General features: G+C 47.8%; 1 long non-coding RNA gene across 1 annotated transcript; it reads left to right on the forward strand.

Moving 5' to 3' along the window:
- The first annotated feature begins 10,586 nt into the window (after positions 1-10,586).
- On the forward strand, positions 10,587-11,471 carry LOC125516213. The gene is made up of 2 exons (XR_007287289.1): positions 10,587-10,993; positions 11,115-11,471. It is a non-coding gene; the product is annotated as an uncharacterized LOC125516213 (long non-coding RNA).
- Positions 11,472-13,258: the final 1,787 nt, after the last annotated feature.

The raw sequence follows: 13,258 nt of genomic DNA on the forward strand, positions 1-13,258 counted from the left end.
GGTTCCTAACAAAGAAAAACCAGATAGTCGACTGTCCGGACGCAGAGGCCCTAGCAGCCTTCAAGCATAACATCCGCGATGAGTGGCTTGCCCGGCACCTGGGACAGGAAAAGCCGAAATCCATGGAAGCCCTCACGACACTCATGACCCGCTTTTGCGCGGGAGAAGACAGTTGGCTAGCTCGCAGTAACAACTTATCAAAGAACCCTGGTAATTCGGACACCAAGGACAAAAGTGGCAGCACACGTCGGAATAAGCAAAAACGCCGCGTCAACAGCGATAGCAATGAAGACACGGCAGTCAATGCCGGATTCAAAGGCTATAAATCCGGTCAGCGGAAAAATCCATTCAAAAAGAATACTCAGGGCCCGTCCAGTTTGGACCGAATACTCGACCGCTTGTGCCAGATACATGGCACCCCCGAAAGGCCAGCCAATCACACTAACAGGGATTGTTGGGTGTTCAAGCAGGCAGGCAAGTTAAGGGCCGAAAATAGAGACAAGGGGCTGCACAACGACGACGAGGAGCCCAAGCTGCCGAACAACAATGGACAGAAGGGCTTTCCCCCACAAGTGCGGACGGTGAACATGATATACGCAACCCACATTCCCAAGCGGGAGCGGAAGCGTGCGCTACGGGACGTATATGCGATAGAGCCAGTCGCCCCAAAGTTCAACCCATGGTCCTCCTGCCCGATCACTTTTGATCGAAGGGACCATCCCACTAGCAACCGTCATGGCGGCTTCGCCGCATTGGTTCTCGACCCAATCATCGATGGATTTCACCTCACAAGAGTCCTCATGGATGGCGGCAGTAGCCTGAACCTGCTTTATCAGGATACAGTGTGGAAAATGGGCATAGATCCCTCAAGGATTAAGCCCACAAGAACGACCTTTAAAGGCGTCATACCAGGTGTAGAAGCCAACTATACAGGCTCAGTAACACTTGACGTGGTCTTTGGATCCCCGGACAATTTCTGAAGCGAAGAGTTAATCTTTGACATAGTCCCGTTTCGCAGTGGCTATCACACCCTGCTCGGACGAACCGCATTCGCAAAGTTCAATGCGGTGCCGCACTACGCATATCTCAAGCTCAAGATGCCAGGCCCTCGAGGAGTAATTACGATCAACGGAAACACCGAACGCTCCCTCCGTACGGAGGAGCATACGGCGGCTCTCGCAGCAGAGGTACAAAGTAGCCTTCTCAGGCAATTCTCCAGTCCAGCCATTAAAAAGCCAGACACTGCCAAGCGCGCCCGGAGTAATCCACAGCAGGACCGCCTGGCACGCTCTGAGCAAGCGTAGCAATGCGGCCCCAATCCCAGCTTTTGCAATATAGCGAAACCAGTACCTCGCGTACATAACTACGCCCTGGAAATACCATGGGCACAGGGGAAGGGGCACAATAACGGCACACCCAAAATACGGCTTAAAACGTACTAGGGGCTGCCGAATTCTTTTTTTAATTTTTCTTACTTTCAGGACTCCATACTTCGGACGACCTGTTCGGCAATTTGACTGCCGCACAAACGATGCAAGATCCAGGGAGGCAGACAAGCCATGCCGCATTATGGAATCCCAGGTGGTCTCTGTTACGAGCGCTATACCTGTTTTAAATACAATTCCGCGGCCTGCCCCTGGTCAGGAAATACTGAATAGTCCAATATCTTCTGCTTACCGCACTATTTGTATCGTTCGGCTTTGATAAATAGCCTCTCTATAAACAATGCTTAGCTTTTTGTCTATTTTTTGCATTACTCTCTTTTATATATGTTCATTAATGACATGTTGCACCCGTACACTGTGGTACGACAAGTACGCCAGGGGCTTCAGTACCCTTTAATATGGTGTGAGAAGCCCGTACACTTTCACAAGTGCGGCACCCTGAACTTATAGCACTATATGCATCGGCTCCAAATCATGATTTGGGTCAATAGTTGGGTTTGCCCGGCTCCTATGTTTTGGTGCCTTACGTTCCACTATATCGGCTAAGGTAGCACTAGGAGAACCACTGCGATTGTGCCCCGGTTGAGCTGGGTTAAGCACCTCAGTGGAGAAAGCTAAAACTGACTGTCATGATGAGGCGAGAGACTGGTCACTGTTCGAGAGGTTTTTCGAGTCCCTAAAGACTTATGCCGTTTCGAGCGAGGAGCTGGATAACCCCAGCCAAGGCGTGGATAGCGCCCCGAACTCGGTCTTCTGAACTAGGGGCTTCGCCGAAATTTAAAATTATAAAGTTCTATGGCTAAGTGAGAGTGTTCAAGCATTATAGTCCGATTGCCTGGTTCGTCGTGCTGAGCGCCTCCCTCGAAGGACCCAAACATGGGAAAAAGAGCGCACAGGTTTATCACCGAACACCCCAGCACTAGTGGCATGGGGGCAGAAGCCGACGACTGGCCATCTCTCAATTTTTGATAAACGGCCGCACAGAAAATAATATTTTAAATTCAATAAGCATTGCTTAGCGCATATGAACAAGTTTTCAACGCATAGGATAAAATCGAGCGAGTTCATTCAAAAATTACATCCTTGGTACACTCATCCGCTACAAGGCGGCCACCCGCAAGAACATCCTTATAGTAGTTCTCGGGCTTGCGATGCTCCTTCCCCGGCGGCGGCCCATCCCTAACAAGCTTCTCACGTCCAGCTTACCCCAGTGCACCTTTGCACGGGCAAGGGCCCTACGGGCACCTTCGATGCAGACGGAGCGCTTGATGACCTCGAGACTTGGACAGGCCTCCACCAGCCGCCGCACCAGCCCGAAGTAGCTCCCAGGCAGGGCCTCTCCGGGCCACAGCCGAACTATGAAGCCCTTCATGGCCTGTTCGGCCGCCTTGTGGACCTCGACCAGCTGTTTCAGCTGGTCGCTCAAGGGCACAGGGTGTCCGGCCTCAGCATACTGAGACTAGAACACCTTCTCCATCGAGCTACCCTCTTTAGCTCGGTAGAATGCGGCGGCGTCGGATACGCTGCGGGGAAGATCTGCGAATGCCCCTGGAGAGCTCCGGATTCGGGTAAGTAACAAGTAGTTTACTTTTATATTTCTGCTTTGCATGAAGAATGCCTTACCCGCTGCTATCTTTTTCACCTCTTCCAACTCTTGGAGGGCCTTTTGGGCTTCGGCCTTGGCAGACTTGGCAGTCTCAAGGGCCGGCGCGAGCTCGGACGATTGGGTCTTTGACTCAAGCTCCAAACTCTCATGTTTTTTCATGAGAGCCTGAAGCTCTTGCTGCACCTCGCCGACCTGAGCCCCAAGTTTCTCTCACTCGGTGCGCTCCGCGGCCGTTTTCTTTTCGGCCTCAGATAGCGCCTGCTTGAGGGTCGCCACCTCAGTCGTGGCCCCTACAATAAGCAGCACAATCCTGTTATTTTTTTTGCAATCACACCTCTCTATAGGCACCTTTTTCTGTAAGGTATTTCATACCTTCTTTCTCCTCGAGCTGCCGCTTGGCAAGGCCGAGCTCTTGCTCGGTCCGCCCGAGGTCCTGTTTCAGGACACCCACCTCCGCAGTCAGTGCGGCGGTGGATAGCAGCGAAGCCTGCATACACATATTGACTCTTTATTGTTAGACTCCTGCGAAATTTAATAGATCCTCTATTCGGCTTTTCTTTTAGAACGCCAAACAGAGCATCAGGGGCTACTATCTATGCGGTAATATTTTTACATATTTTTTACTTACCTTGAAGCCTGTTAGGAGGCTAGCACAAGCTTCACTCAGTCCGCTTTTGGCGGACTGAACCTTCTGGATCACCGTACTCATAATAGTACGGTGCTCCTCGTCGATGGAGGCGCCTTCAAGCACCTCCAGCAGATTGTCCGGCACCTTCGGTTGGACGGAGGCTGCTGGCTCAGAAGGCTTGCTCCTCTTGGGAGGAGTTCGCCTGCCGCGGTCCGGAATCGTTGAAGATTCCGGCACGGTGTCCGGCTCAAAGCCAGACTTGGAGCCCTGGGGGGTCTTGTCCCCTTTACTCCTGGAGTCCGGGAGGTCGCCTTGCGGCTCCTCCAGGACCACCTCCTCCTGCCCCGGAGCTCGTTGCGACGCCACTTCGGCATCGTCCGCGGTGCGGGGGGAGACAACGGGCGGAACTGAGTTCACGTCCGATGAATCCAGGGAGCCGCTCGACGACTCGTTGAGTTCGGCCCGGGGCGGGCTGCATGATTATATTCGACATTAGGGAAAGCTGTGCAATAAAAGGAATATCATGAGTTACTCTGGTATCCGAACACTTACGATTTCGCCGGACGCCTGGCCCTGTCTGGCCACTCCTCTTCGTCCTCGTCGGCGTCGGGGGCATAGTCCGGCGGAGGGGTTTTCCTCTTCTTGGACCCTTCGGCCTTCCCCCTTGGGGCGTCCTTCCTTTTCTTTCCTCCCTCCGCTGGGAGGGGAGAGTTTTCTTCTTCCTCCTCGTTTTCACGGGATGAGGGTGTCTCGGACTCGTCGGATGACGAGCCCGACAACACCATGTTGCGGGTACTCCTTCGAGTCCCCGCGGTCTTCTTCTTCTTGGCCTTCTTTTCCGGCACCACATAAGGTGCCGGAGCCAGCAGCTTCACTAGTAGAGCTGGGGCTGGGTCTTCGGGCAGCGGAGCCGGACAGTTAATCGGTCCGGATACCGCCTGCCAAGCCTGTCAAAGGTAAGGGAGTTTAGATCCCGCATAGAGTTAAACTATGAAAAAAAGCTGAACATCCTGTAAAAGGTGAAAATAGCTTACCTCGCTAGTGTGACGCTGCGAGCTGTATCCGCGGTCCTCGGAGGCGGATGCGGGAGCCTCGGCACCTTTGATTAGCGCCTTCCAGACGTCTTCATACATCGTGTCGAAGAGCCTATTAAGGGTTCGGTGCTGTGCCGGGTCGAACTCCCACAGAGTAAAGTCCCGTTGTTGGCACGGGAGGATTCGGCGAACGAGCATGACCTGGACTACATTTACAAGCCTGATTGACTTGTTTACCAGGGACTGGATGCATGTCTTCAGTCCGGTCACCTCTTCCTCGTTACCCCACGATAGGCCCGTCTCTTTCCAGGACATGAGCCGCGTGGGGGGTCCGGATCGGAACTCGGGGGCTGCGATCCATTTCGGATCGCGTGGCTCGGTGATGTAAAACCACCCGGCTTGCCACCCCTTTAGGGTCTCTACGAAGGAGCCCTCGAACCACAGGTCGTTGGCAATCTTGCCCGCCATGGCACCTCCGCACTCCGCCTGGTTGCCGCACACCACCTTGGGCTTGACGTTGAAGGTCTTGAGCCAGAGGCCGAAATGGGGGCGGACGCGGAGGAAAGCCTCGCACACGACGATAAACGCCGAGATGTTGAGGATGAAGTTCGGGGCCAGATCGTGAAAATCCAGGCCGTAGTAGAACATGAGCCCCCAGACGAATGGGTGAAGTGGAAAACCCAGTCCGCGGAGGAAGTGGGGAAGAAATACTACCCTCTCATGGGGCCTTGGGGTGGGGAGGAGCTACCCCTTCTCGGGAAGCCGGTGCGCGATGTCTTTGGACAAGTATCCGGCCTTCCTAAGCTTTTTTACGTCGCCCTCCGTGACGGAGGAGACCTTCCACTTGCCTCCCGCTCCGGACATCGCTGGAGAAGGTTGAGGTGGGAAGTGCGGGCTTGGGCGATGGAGCTCGAGTGCGCAGGAGATGGATAGGCAAAGGAGGAAGAAGGCGTAGGTAAAAAGGTGGATCCTTATCCCCTTATATGGGCGGATGCGGTTGTGCATCCCCACCTGCCTAATAAAACTCGCTTGCCTCCCAAGCGCCATGGTAAATGGCGCGGTTAGGGTTACCCACGTCCGTATTGATGAGAATCCCATAAAAAGGGGTACACGGTCTCTGCTTTGACAAGACGTGCCAAGGAAACCGCCTCGCAAAACATGCTGAGGTGGAAAAATAAAAATGATTCGAGTAAAGGACTTGGCCGTAGTGTGATGACGCACTGCGGAATACGTCGGCAGATTTGATTTGTGTTAATATTATTCTCTCTATGGCAATATGTGGAAACTTATTTTGCAAAATCGGACACTACTCTTGGTGTTTACAAATCTTCTATGAAGGACTTGGAGGAGGAACCCGCCTTGCAATGCCGAAGACAATTTGCGCGCCGGACTCGTCGTCATTGAAGCCTGGTTCAGGGGCTACAGAGGGAGTCCTGGATTAGGGGGTGTTCGGGTAGCCGGACTATACCTTCGGCCGGACTCCTGGACTATGAAGATACAAGACTGAAGACTTCGTCCCGTGTCCGGATGGGACTTTCCTTAGCGTGGAAGGCAAGCTTGGCCATGCGATATTCAAGATCTCCTACCATTGTAACCGACTATGTGTAACCCTAACCCTATCCGGTGTCTATATAAACCGGAGGGTTGTAGTCCGTAGGCAATCAACTCCGTATGCAACAATCATACCATAGGCTAGCTTCTAGGGTTTAGCCTCCTTGATCTCGTGGTAGATCTACTCTTGTACTACCCATATCATCAATATTAATCAAGCAGGAGTAGGGTATTACCTCCATCGAGAGGGCCCGAACCTGGGTAAAACAAAGTGTTCCCTGCCTCCTGTTACCATCCGGCCTAGACGCACAGTTCGGGACCCCCTATCCGAGATCCGCCGGTTTTGACACCGACACTCATCTTGCTTGTTTCGATATATCCATTTGGTTCCTACTATATTGTGCATACGAGGATCAGGACGCTTAACCAGTTCCCATACATTATTCAGCTCAAACTATTGACGCTCTTCTTGCATAGCTTGAATCCATTCAGGTTCCATGAAGCCTTCATCAACTTTCTTGGGTTCAGATATTGAGACGAATGCGAAGTGCCCATAGAAATTTGCGATATATTCATTGATGCTATCAATTATTCTCTCAATCTGCACTTCATTTGCAACACGAGGATGTACAGGACGAAGATTTTTCTCTTGCTTATCATTGTCATCATTAGAAGGATTGTCTTCAGGCTGAGCATTGTCTTTAGGTTGATCAGGTGCGGAGATGATAAGTTCCTCTTCAGGCTGAGCTTCAGATGGTATGATTTCTCCAGTTCCCGTAAGTTTGATTGATTCACTAGATGGAACTTCATCTAACACATTTGGCAGGTGCTCTCTTTGCGAGCCGTTAGTCTCATCGAACCGCACATCCACAGTTTCAACCACTTTATAGTGAAAGAGGTTGAAGACTCTGTAGGAGTGTGAATCCTTTCCATATACAAGCATAAAACCTTCATGTGCTTTCGGTGCAAATTTTGAAGTGTGATGTGGATCCTTGATCCAGCACCTGGCGCCAAATACTCTGAAGTAACTGAAATTTGGCTTCTTGCCAGTAAGGAGCTCATAGGATGTCTTGTTCAGAAGCTTGGGAAGATAAACACGGTTGATGATATGGCAAGCAGTATCAATGGCTTCCGTCCAGAACTTTCTTGGAGTCTTGTATTCATCAAACATCGTCCGGGCCATCTCAATAAGTGTTCTGTTCTTGCGTTCCACGACGCCATTCTGCTGCGGTGTGTATGGAGCTGAGAATTCATGTGTGATGCCCAAAGTATCAAGATAAGTATCTAGGCCAGTGTTCTTGAATTCAGTGCCATTGTCACTTCTGCTGTGCTTTATCTTGACGCCATAGTTGTTCATGGCTCGATTGGCGAAGCATCTGAAGACATCCTGCACTTCCGTCTTGTAGAGGATTATATGCACCCAAGTATATCTTGAATAATCATCAACAATGACAAAGACATAGAGACAAGCAATAGTAGTAAGAGTTGAGTAATGAGTGGGACCAAAAAGGTCCATGTGGAGCAGTTCGAAGGGTTGAGTCGTTGTCATGGTTGTCTTCGAGGGATGCTTGGTCCTCGTCATCTTTCCCGCTTCACAGGCACCACATAAGTGATCCTTCTTGAACTTGACGCCCTCGATGCCTATGACATGCTTCTTTCTTGAAAGAGTGTGCAAGTTCCTCATGCCAGCATGCCCCATCCTCCGATGCCAGAGCCAGCATTTTGAAGCTTTTGCTAGAAGACATACGACAAGTTCTGGTCCTGCTGAGAAATCTACCACGTACAAATCATCTTTCCGATACCCTTCAAACACTAGAGACTTGTCAGATTCCATTGGAACAAGGCAACGATATTTTACAAATATCACAATCATGTTTAAGTCGCAAAGCATTGAGACAGACATTAAGTTGAAACCCAGGGATTCAACAAGCATGACTTTGTCCATGTGTTGATCCTTTGAGATTGCAACTCTACCTAGACCCAATACCTTACTTTTACCAGTGTCAGCAAATATGATGTGACTTTTGTCAGATGGATGTAAGGTTGAGTCCATAAGAAGGCTTCGCTTGCCAGTCATGTGATTGGTACACCCACTATCAATAATCCATTCTGAAGCAGCTGGTGTCGTACCCTATAGTGCACTTAGGGGGATAGGCTTCACGAATAGAATTGTGAAGCAAAAACATTTGACGAGCCAGTGGATTATGAAAGCTTAGATCGAGATTAGGACTGATAGCGCAAGTAGCAAGCGACTCAGGAACAAAATACATAATAAGACCATTTGGGCATTTGATCTTGTGCCCTACAAGATGTTTAAGATCCCTAGCAATAGCTTCAGACGATTTTAGTTTTTGGCTGGAGACCTTTCCCTACAAAAGAGAGTTAAGCTTTCTTAGCCACCCACATCTTCAATGGTGGCTTCAAAGCAATGAGTCTAAGTGCAGCATCTGAGAACTTTGGCTTTGGAGCCCTAACAAAAAGTCTTGCAGGTGGACAATAGTACTCATAAGAATAAGCAGAATAGTTCTTGGTCTTATGAACATGGCGATTTGATGAAATGCGCTCATATTCATAGGCCTGAGTATGGCTTCCCTGCAAAACATTTGCGTTAGTGCGACTCAGGTGAGTCCTCTGTCTATATGAAGCCTTTGGACCGTATGAAGCCTGTGGTCTGGGGTTTGTCTTCTTCACTTGTGGTGTCATGACGACATTCACAGGAAGGTTCTCCAACCACCTTTTCAGCACCCAAACCTTCTTCATAGGCGGCCCATTCCTGCAGTTAGTACCAATATACCTGGCAAACACTTCACCATTCGGATTCTTAAACAGTTTATAGTTTGCATCAAAGGATTCATCAATAACAATGGGATTGGCACAAGTGAAGCCAGATAGGGTGGATATATCCGCTGAAGGTTCCTTTGCAGCAACCCATGTGGTTTTGGGGTACTGCTCAGGTTTCCAGTAAGAGCCATCATCATTCATTTTCCTTTCAAACCCAACACCCTCTTTCCTAGGGTTTCGGTTCAGGATCTGCCTTTTGAGGACATCACATTGTGTCTGATGCCCTTTGATTCTTTTGAACATCCCTGTTTCAAGCAATGTCTTCAACCTAGCATTCTCATCAGCAATAGCAGTGGCATCCTCAGCAGAGGGGTTAGTTACCACATCAGCAGTTGAAGATATTGCAACAGTAGCAGCAGTAGAACATTCAGCAACAGAAGTAGCGTTATCACGCTCAATGCATTTAAGACATGGTGCTTCAAATCCTTCCTGAGTGGAACTGATCTATTTGGCGCGAAGTGACTCGTTTTCCTTTTGAAGATCTTCGTGAGCCGCTCTCAATTTTTCAAGGTCTTGCTTCCTTTGAAGATAATCATAGGAAAGCTTTTCATGAGTTGTTGAGAGCATTTCATGACGACTTTCAAGTTCCTCATACTTAACATGAAGATTTTTTATGTCTTGAATTAAGGACTGAGATTGAGTCATTTCAGCGTCTAATAGGTCATCGCTTTTGTCTAATAGTTTTTGAATATGTTCCATAGCTTTCTGTTGTTCAGTTGCAATTTTAGCAAGTGTTTTGTAGCTGGGTTTGGAACCACAATCAGAGTCATCTTCACTTGATGTTTGATAGTGAGTGGCGCGTGAGTTTACCTTGGCACCGCGTGCCATGAAGCAGTAGGTGGGAGTGGAGTTTTCCATGTCATTAGCATCGGCGTTGGTGACATTGTCTTCAGTGTTGAAGATGGACTTGGCAACGTAGGCTGTAGCCAGACTTGCCATGCCAGAATCGGACTCCTCAGACTCCACCTCCGCCTCCTCAAAAGCTGACTCCTCCTCTGAATCCATTTCCTTGCCAACGAACGCACGAGCCTTGCCAGATGAGCTCTTCTTGTGTGATGAAGACTTTGAGGAAGACTTGGAAGAAGACTTTGAGTATTTCTTCTTCTTCTTGTCGTCAGAATCACACTCCTTGCTCTTCTTTTTCTTCTTGTTCCACTACACCACGCCCCTGCATTCCCTACTGGCGTGTGTTGGGAAAAGTCACTATTGCCGACCGACTGTTGGTCGTAAAAACTTGCGACGGACAGTTGGTCGGGAAAACCTGTGAATGATACCACACAGTCGGTCGGGAATAAAAGAATATTCCTTGTCAAACAATCGGTCGGGAAAGCTCTTATGCCCATCGATCCGTGGGTCGGTAAATAACGCCAACCAACCGTCTGTGGCGAACGGGCCTGTGCGCACAAAGGAAAAAGTTAGCGCCAACATTTGGCCCAGGCCCGCGAAAGTTTCCGCCCACTACAGATAAGTCACCACACAGAGGCGAGGCAAATCCCTAATTTCCCCTTCTCCTTCCCCACGCACGCCGCCATGGGCTCCCGCCGCCGGTCTCTCCACCATGCCCGCGCACCATCCGCCGCTCCCGCATGACCCTGCTGGCCTCCCGCCCCCACGCGCTCAAATCCTCTCCTCCGACTAGGTTCCCTCTTTGCTCGATCTCTTGTCCTCACGGTGGGCACTGGTCAGATCTCAGGGAAGACCGGGCTCAACTTGCTGCCGAGGAGTACTGCCCTGTACTAGAATAGCATGATGGCCGTGGTGAAGCAGTTCTTGGAGGCGTTGCTGCTCATGTTGGCCAACCCCTTCCTGGCCTTTCAGGGTTGGGTTCCCGGTGAGCGACGTCATTAGCTTAGGCACCAACCTTGTCTCCTCAAGGTTCTTGTCCCTCGTATGTTCTCTCTCCTCCCCTCTCTATTTGCATCGTGCTGATTTCAACCACAAACGGTTTAACCTTTTTGGGTTTATTATGTGTGGATTTGGTTTAATGGATTAACCTCCTATTACTACAGGATGAATAAACCTAACACATCGTTGCTGAATTTGGAGTTATACGCATCAACAACAGAAGGGTAAGAGAGGGGCGTACAGTGGTACCAAAAAAATAAATTTTCCTCCATTGAACTCTATCGGTTGCAAAGGTGAGGCCAGATAACAAGAGGTTAATTGTGTTCTCGTCTCCAATATGTTCAGTGGTTACATCATGTTACAGTTCACTTTTTCTCACCTCTTGGTACTGCACTACTACTATGCACTTAATCTATTTTCTAATTTACTCACTGAATTGTTCTGGTCAATATGCTATTTATGTGTTTCCTTCCCAAAATCCTTTTTCTAGTGGGAAAGGTTGTTGTTGCTCTAGCCTCGTCAAAATTTTTTTGTACTAAACTGTTTGCTAATTTACTCACTGAAAGTTTGATGATCCAGTCCCCAGTGAGGAAGAAATCTAAGTCGACGGCGCTTGCACTAAACTGAAACTAAGTTAATTACACTAACTTGACAAGCGTAGGAGTTGGCATGGGTTGATGGACAAATTGATACTCCCTCCATCTGAAAATACTTGTCATCAAAATGGACAAAAATGGATGTATTTAGAACTAAAATACATTTAGATACATTCCCTTTTATTCATTTTGAGTACAAGTATTTCCGGACGGAGGGAGTACTTCTTTTTCTCTTTCTGAAGAAGCAAAGACGTACTTCTAATCTCATAGAGACCATATATGGGGCTTTCCTGTAATTTGGAAAATGCACTTGGAAACTTGGACTAGTTCACGGCTCTGAATCTGGATGTGCCTCGTTGGTGCCGAAAAATCCTTTAAATTATGTTGTTATTCATATAGTCGATCTTCCTCTTATATACCGCGCAAAAAAATCTAAAAAGTTCAGATAACATGAACATCATTTAGCAAAATATATAAGGCACTATAGAATGTGTGTGCAATATTCATATCAAAGAATGAAGAACTACTACTACAATCTGTTCTGAAAGTATGGACGGGTCATTGTTGATGATGCGCAGCTGCACCTTTTCTGACATAGTCGAAACTGCACCATAACAAGTACGTAGAAAAGTTTATGGCACTGCATTGTTTACCTCTTGTCATTGCCCAAACTAAATAATTAGATAGTTTGAATAGGAAGTCTCTAAGATGTCTTTAATTTTAGTATAACTTGGAATTCTCTGAGATGAGGGCCTACCTTTCAATATAAGGTTCTACATAAAAACTGAAAATTAGATAGTTTGAACAGAACAATAACTAATTGCATGCAGTCTTAATAAACAAAGGTTAAATTTTGATGTTCTTTTTGGGTCCAACAAATTATGCCATAGAGACAGTAAAGGGGAGAAGAAGACATTACTTCTGGGCATGGCAGTTCGATCCCATGTAACAACATCATAGCCACGCTGTAGGTGCAGCAGTTTTCTTTCATGCAAAAGGATTCTTTAGCGCTAAACATGTTTAGTCACTCACCATCAGGACAATAAGGACGGTTGGATTAACGCGAACGGATGATCGAGATTTGTTGGATCTTCTCCACTCGGTCTTTTTATATTGGAATAGATTTTATATCTACAAGCCACATGGAGGTGCTCTTAAGTGTATGGACTATTTTTGATGGGTTTCCCTACCTTTCTTGTTGGTTCCGTATTGATATTTATATGCAACTGTTTCATCTTCCAGCATGTACATTATCTTTTTTCAGATTCAGTCAGCATGCATGTAAATACTATGGCCAATTGCATTGTCTTCTAGAATTAATTATGCACCATGTAATACAAGCATATGACAGATTTTTAGTCACACACCATTTTGGTAAGCATTATGATTTTAAATTATAAGTGTGAGTCACCTCATTTTGAATATATTGCCATCCATTTCATAGATTTGTACTCACTTTGTTGTTTGGCACAACATAATTGTCAGGTTTCAAAATGCATATACTTCTTTTTATACTGATATTTTCTGTGCTCACCTTACATGCCATCACACAGTTACATCTTACAATTGTGAGTTCTTTGAGAATTAAATGGAACACCATACTTTTCAACTTCTAAGTAACATATTTATATGCCTATTTGACAAATTCCTCTTCAATCTAAATGAGTTACAAGAAATGGAGTGTTTACAGAGAGTCCATAGGAGAAATCTAC

This window comes from Triticum urartu, chromosome 6 (assembly GCF_003073215.2).
Source record: "Triticum urartu cultivar G1812 chromosome 6, Tu2.1, whole genome shotgun sequence".
Classification (NCBI taxonomy): Eukaryota; Viridiplantae; Streptophyta; class Magnoliopsida; order Poales; family Poaceae; genus Triticum; species Triticum urartu.